Raw genomic sequence first — 7232 nt, forward strand, 5'->3', positions numbered from 1 at the left:
ATTTGGGGGCTGGCTTACATCTCTTAAATGGCTTGAATTCATTCCATTTTGAAGAAAGCTTTCAATTAGAAACATATTACTTGAGGAAGAATTAGATTTATGTTCCTTATTAAGAACAAAAAATGGAAATAAAGCTTAAGATTTACCCTTAGAACTTAATCTTGAGGCAAAAAACTCCCTTCCCACAGAAACAGTTAAAAGTATTGAAACCAACTGTGAACCAAATAATTTATTACCTTGGAATGAAAGAAAATAGAAATCTGGATTTAGAAATCAAATCAGCATTCCAAGATTTAGGCCACAAAGTTCCTCTAGCTAAAATAGCTAAAGACATAGATTTAACCTCAATTTTGATAATATCAAAAAATTGCATCACAAATGAAATTATTAGCATGTTGAATCAAGTTAACAATGCTAAACAAATCATAATCCGATACTTGTTGCACTGAAGTTTCCTACTAAAAAAGGTGAAACAGCTGCAACATCAGCCAAAGAAATTACTGGCCTAAGAAAAGGACCTGAAAATAAATTAATTTTCCTTAGATAAGATACAAGTTTCACATCTGAAGGATCTTTAAAAAAAATACTATTTTCCATAGGAATAGTAGTACATTTAGCAAGAGTAGAAATAGCCCCATTAACTTTGGGGATCTTTTCCGAAAACTCCAAACTGCTGGCAAAGGATACATTTTTTTTTAAAAAAAAGAAGTACCAGGCCTATTCCATTCCCTAGTATTAGGAACTGGAAAAAAACCTCTGAAGTAACCACAGGAGGTCAATAAACAGAATTTAAATGATAGCTAGTCTTAAAAAGGACTAGACTCCTTAATTTCCAATAAAAACAGAATTTATGTTTACCTGATAAATTACTTTCTCCAACGGTGTGTCCGGTCCACGGCGTCATCCTTACTTGTGGGATATTCTCTTCCCCAACAGGAAATGGCAAAGAGCCCAGCAAAGCTGGTCACATGATCCCTCCTAGGCTCCGCCTACCCCAGTCATTCGACCGACGTAAAGGAGGAATATTTGCATAGGAGAAACCATATGATACCGTGGTGACTGTAGTTAAAGAAAATAAATTATCAGACCTGATTAAAAAACCAGGGCGGGCCGTGGACCGGACACACCGTTGGAGAAAGTAATTTATCAGGTAAACATAATTTCTGTTTTCTCCAACATAGGTGTGTCCGGTCCACGGCGTCATCCTTACTTGTGGGAACCAATACCAAAGCTTTAGGACACGGATGAAGGGAGGGAGCAAATCAGGTCACCTAAATGGAAGGCACCACGGTTTGCAAAACCTTTCTCCCAAAAATAGCCTCAGAAGAAGCAAAAGTATCAAACTTGTAAAATTTGGTAAAAGTGTGCAGTGAAGACCAAGTCGCTGCCCTACATATCTGATCAACAGAAGCCTCGTTCTTGAAGGCCCATGTGGAAGCCACAGCCCTAGTGGAATGAGCTGTGATTCTTTCAGGAGGCTGCCGTCCGGCAGTCTCATAAGCCAATCTGATGATGCTTTTAATCCAAAAAGAGAGAGAGGTAGAAGTTGCTTTTTGACCTCTCCTTTTACCAGAATAAACAACAAACAAGGAAGATGTTTGTCTAAAATCCTTTGTAGCATCGAAATAGAATTTTAGAGCGCGAACAACATCCAAATTGTGCAACAAACGTTCCTTCTTTGAAACTGGATTCGGACACAAAGAAGGCACGACTATCTCCTGGTTAATGTTTTTGTTAGAAACAACTTTCGGAAGAAAACCAGGTTTAGTACGTAAAACCACCTTATCTGCATGGAAAACCAGATAAGGAGGAGAACACTGCAGAGCAGATAATTCTGAAACTCTTCTAGCAGAAGAAATTGCAACCAAAAACAAAACTTTCCAAGATAATAACTTAATATCAACGGAATGCAAGGGTTCAAACGGAACCCCCTGAAGAACTGAAAGAACTAAGTTGAGACTCCAAGGAGGAGTCAAAGGTTTGTAAACAGGCTTGATTCTAACCAGAGCCTGAACAAAGGCTTGAACATCTGGCACAGCTGCCAGCTTTTTGTGAAGTAACACAGACAAGGCAGAAATCTGTCCCTTCAAGGAACTTGCCGATAATCCTTTCTCCAATCCTTCTTGAAGAAAGGATAGAATCTTAGGAATCTTTACCTTGTTCCAAGGGAATCCTTTAGATTCACACCAACAGATATATTTTTTCCATATTTTGTGGTAAATTTTTCTAGTTACAGGCTTTCTGGCCTGAACAAGAGTATCAATAACAGAATCTGAGAACCCTCGTTTTGATAAGATCAAGCGTTCAATCTCCAAGCAGTCAGCTGGAGTGAGACCAGATTCGGATGTTCGAACGGACCTTGAACAAGAAGGTCTCGTCTCAAAGGTAGCTTCCATGGTGGAGCCGATGACATATTCACCAGATCTGCATACCAAGTCCTGCGTGGCCACGCAGGAGCTATCAAGATCACCGACACCCTCTCCTGATTGATCCTGGCTACCAGCCTGGGGATGAGAGGAAACGGCGGGAATACATAAGCTAGTTTGAAGGTCCAAGGTGCTACTAGTGCATCTACTAGAGTCGCCTTGGGATCCCTGGATCTGGACCCGTAGCAAGGAACCTTGAAGTTCTGACGAGAGGCCATCAGATCCATGTCTGGAATGCCCCACAATTGAGTAATTTGGGCAAAGATTTCCGGATGGAGTTCCCACTCCCCCGGATGTAATGTCTGACGACTCAGAAAATCCGCTTCCCAATTTTCCACTCCTGGAATGTGGATTGCAGACAGGTGGCAGGAGTGAGTCTCCGCCCATTGAATGATTTTGGTCACTTCTTCCATCGCCAGGGAACTCCTTGTTCCCCCCTGATGGTTGATGTACGCAACAGTCGTCATGTTGTCTGATTGAAACCGTATGAACTTGGCCTTTGCAAGCTGAGGCCAAGCCTTGAGAGCATTGAATATCGCTCTCAGTTCCAGAATATTTATCGGTAGAAGAGATTCTTCCCGAGACCAAAGACCCTGAGCTTTCAGGGGTCCCCAGACCGCGCCCCAGCCCATCAGACTGGCGTCGGTCGTGACAATGACCCACTCTGGTCTGCGGAAGGTCATCCCTTGTGACAGGTTGTCCAGGGACAGCCACCAACGGAGTGAGTCTCTGGTCCTCTGATTTACTTGAATCGTCGGAGACAAGTCTGTATAGTCCCCATTCCACTGACTGAGCATGCACAGTTGTAATGGTCTTAGATGAATGCGCGCAAAAGGAACTATGTCCATTGCCGCTACCATCAAACCTATTACTTCCATGCACTGCGCTATGGAAGGAAGAGGAACGGAATGAAGTGTTTGACAAGAGTTTAGAAGTTTTGTTTTTCTGGCCTCTGTCAGAAAAATCCTCATTTCTAAGGAGTCTATTATTGTTCCCAAGAAGGGAACCCTTGTTGACGGAGATAGAGAACTCTTTTCTACGTTCACTTTCCATCCGTGAGATCTGAGAAAGGCCAGGACTATGTCCGTGTGAGCCTTTGCTTGAGGAAGGGACGACGCTTGAATCAGAATGTCGTCCAAGTAAGGTACTACTGCAATGCCCCTTGGTCTTAGTACCGCTAGAAGGGACCCTAGTACCTTTGTGAAAATCCTTGGAGCAGTGGCTAATCCGAAAGGAAGTGCCACGAACTGGTAATGCTTGTCCAGGAATGCGAACCTTAGGAACCGATGATGTTCCTTGTGGATAGGAATATGTAGATACGCATCCTTTAAATCCACCGTGGTCATGAATTGACCTTCCTGGATGGAAGGAAGAATTGTTCGAATAGTTTCCATTTTGAACGATGGAACCTTGAGAAACTTGTTTAGGATCTTGAGATCCAAGATTGGTCTGAACGTTCCCTCTTTTTTGGGAACTACGAACAGATTGGAGTAGAACCCCATCCCTTGTTCTCCTAATGGAACAGGATGAATCACTCCCATTTTTAACAGGTCTTCTACACAATGTAAGAATGCCTGTCTCTTTATGTGGTCTGAAGACAATTGAGACCTGTGGAACCTCCCCCTTGGGGGAGGCCCCTTGAATTCCAGAAGATAACCTTGGGAGACTATTTCTAGTGCCCAAGGATCCAGAACATCTCTTGCCCAAGCCTGAGCGAAGAGAGAGAGTCTGCCCCCCACCAGATCCGGTCCCGGATCGGGGGCCAACATTTCATGCTGTCTTGGTAGCAGTGGCAGGCTTCTTGGCCTGCTTTCCCTTGTTCCAGCCTTGCATTGGTCTCCAGGCTGGCTTGGCTTGAGAAGTATTACCCTCTTGCTTAGAGGACGTAGCACTTGGGGCTGGTCCGTTTCTACGAAAGGGACAAAAATTAGGTTTATTTTTGGCCTTGAAAGACCTATCCTGAGGAAGGGCGTGGCCCTTACCCCCAGTGATATCAGAGATAATCTCTTTCAAGTCAGGGCCAAACAGCGTTTTCCCCTTGAAAGGAATGTTAAGCAATTTGTTCTTGGAAGACGCATCCGCTGACCAAGATTTCAACCAAAGCGCTCTGCGCGCCACAATAGCAAACCCAGAATTTTTCGCCGCTAACCTAGCCAATTGCAAAGTGGCGTCTAGGGTGAAAGAATTAGCCAATTTGAGAGCACGGATTCTGTCCATAATCTCCTCATAAGGAGGAGAATCACTATCGATCGCCTTTTCTAGCTCATCGAACCAGAAACACGCGGCTGTAGTGACAGGGACAATGCATGAAATTGGTTGTAGAAGGTAACCTTGCTGAACAAACATCTTTTTAAGCAAACCTTCTAATTTTTTATCCATAGGATCTTTGAAAGCACAACTATCTTCTATGGGTATAGTGGTGCGTTTGTTTAAAGTAGAAACCGCCCCCTCGACCTTGGGGACTGTCTGCCATAAGTCCTTTCTGGGGTCGACCATGGGAAACAATTTTTTAAATATGGGGGGAGGGACGAAAGGTATACCGGGCCTTTCCCATTCTTTATTTACAATGTCCGCCACCCGCTTGGGTATAGGAAAAGCTTCTGGGGGCCCCGGGACCTCTAGGAACTTGTCCATTTTACATAGTTTCTCTGGGATGATCAAATTTTCACAATCATCCAGAGTGGATAACACCTCCTTAAGCAGAGCGCGGAGATGTTCCAACTTAAATTTAAATGTAATCACATCGGGTTCAGCTTGTTGAGAAATTTTCCCTGAATCTGAAATTTCTCCCTCAGACAAAACCTCCCTGGCCCCCTCAGACTGGTGTAGGGGCATATCAGAACCATTATCATCAGCGTCCTCATGCTCTTCAGTATCTAAAACAGCGCAGACTCGCTTACGCTGATAAGTGGGCATTTTGGCTAAAATGTTTTTGATAGAATTATCCATTACAGCCGTTAATTGTTGCATAGTAAGGAGTATTGGCGCGCTAGATGTACTAGGGGCCTCCTGAGTGGGCAAGACTGGTGTAGACGAAGGAGGGAATGATGCAGTACCATGCTTACTCCCCTCACTTGAGGAATCGATTTAGCCCAGAAAATGTCTACAGTCTTAACAAGCCCTTGTGAAGCCCTTATTTACTCTGTAATAAAAATGGCTTACCGGATCCCATAGGGAAAATGACAGCTTCCAGCATTACATCGTCTTGTTAGAATGTGTCATACCTCAAGCAGCAAAAGTCTGCTCACTGTTCCCCCAACTGAAGTTAATTCCTCTCAACAGTCCTGTGTGGAACAGCCATCGATTTTAGTAACGGTTGCTAAAATCATTTTCCTCTTACAAACAGAAATCTTCATCTCTTTTCTGTTTCAGAGTAAATAGTACATATCAGCACTATTTTAAAATAACAAACTCTTGATTGAATAATAAAAACTACAGTTAAACACTAAAAAACTCTAAGCCATCTCCGTGGAGATGTTGCCTGTACAACGGCAAAGAGAATGACTGGGGTAGGCGGAGCCTAGGAGGGATCATGTGACCAGCTTTGCTGGGCTCTTTGCCATTTCCTGTTGGGGAAGAGAATATCCCACAAGTAAGGATGACGCCGTGGACCGGACACACCTATGTTGGAGAAATCAACACTTTTTCAACAAAGAACGAATGTACTCCATTTAAAAATAAAATGATGGACATTTTCTCTGTATGTAAAAGTTTATCATGATAACTTATTACAAGCCATAGCTAAAGATAAAAATTCATAACATTAAAATAAATTAACTTAGCTTTGGTAGGACTGATATCAGTCAGCAGGAATCCAACAGTGTTTTCTGATACAGGAACAGTTTTGAGATATCTTGCAAATGTAAGAGAAAAAATAACATAAAAAGCAAAATATCAATTTCCTTATGACAGTTTCAAGAATGGGAAAGAAATGCAAAACAAAAAAAGCCTCTAGAAACCAGAAGCAAAAATAAATGAAGACTTAAATAATGTCAAAAGTCTGGCGCCAAGTATGACGCCCACAACTGACAAAATATTTTTGGCGCCAAAAACATCTGCAACAAACACGAGCGTCATAGATGACGCAACTACGTGAAAATTCTCGCACCAACTAAGACGCCGGAAATGACAAAAATACTTCAACGAACGTAATTCTCGCGCCAAAAAAAGTCTTGCACCAAGAATGACGAAATAAATTATAGCTTTTGTGCACCAGCGAGCCTAAGAGCCTGCAATTTAGAAAAGAAAGTCAATTTGAAAATTTCAGGTAAGGATTTTTTTTTTATATGTGCATTTCCCAAAATGAAACTGACAGTCTGCAAAAAAGGAAATATACTGATAAACCTGAATCATGGCAAATAAAAGTACAAACATTATATTTAGAACTTTACATATAAGGTGCCAAACCATAGCTGAGAGTGTCTTAATAAAGGAAAACATACTTACCAAAAGACACTCATCTACATAAAGTAGATAGCCAAACCAGTACTGAAACGAGAATCAGCAGAGGTAATGGTATGTAAGAGTATATAGTCGATCTGGAAAGGGAGGTAGGAGATGAATCTCTACGACCGATAACAGAGAACCTATGAAATAGATCCCTGTTAGGATGACCATTGCATTCAATAGGAAATACTCCCTTCACATCCCTCTGTCATTCACTGCACTCTGAGAGGAACCGGGCTTCAGCATGCTGAGAAGCGCATATCAACGTAGAAATCTAGCACAAACTTACTTCACCACCTCCATAGGAGGCAAAGTTTGTAAAACTGAATTGTGGGTGTGGTGGGGGGTGTATTTATAGGC

This window comes from Bombina bombina, chromosome 1 (assembly GCF_027579735.1).
Source record: "Bombina bombina isolate aBomBom1 chromosome 1, aBomBom1.pri, whole genome shotgun sequence".
In the NCBI taxonomy this organism is placed as follows: domain Eukaryota; kingdom Metazoa; phylum Chordata; class Amphibia; order Anura; family Bombinatoridae; genus Bombina; species Bombina bombina.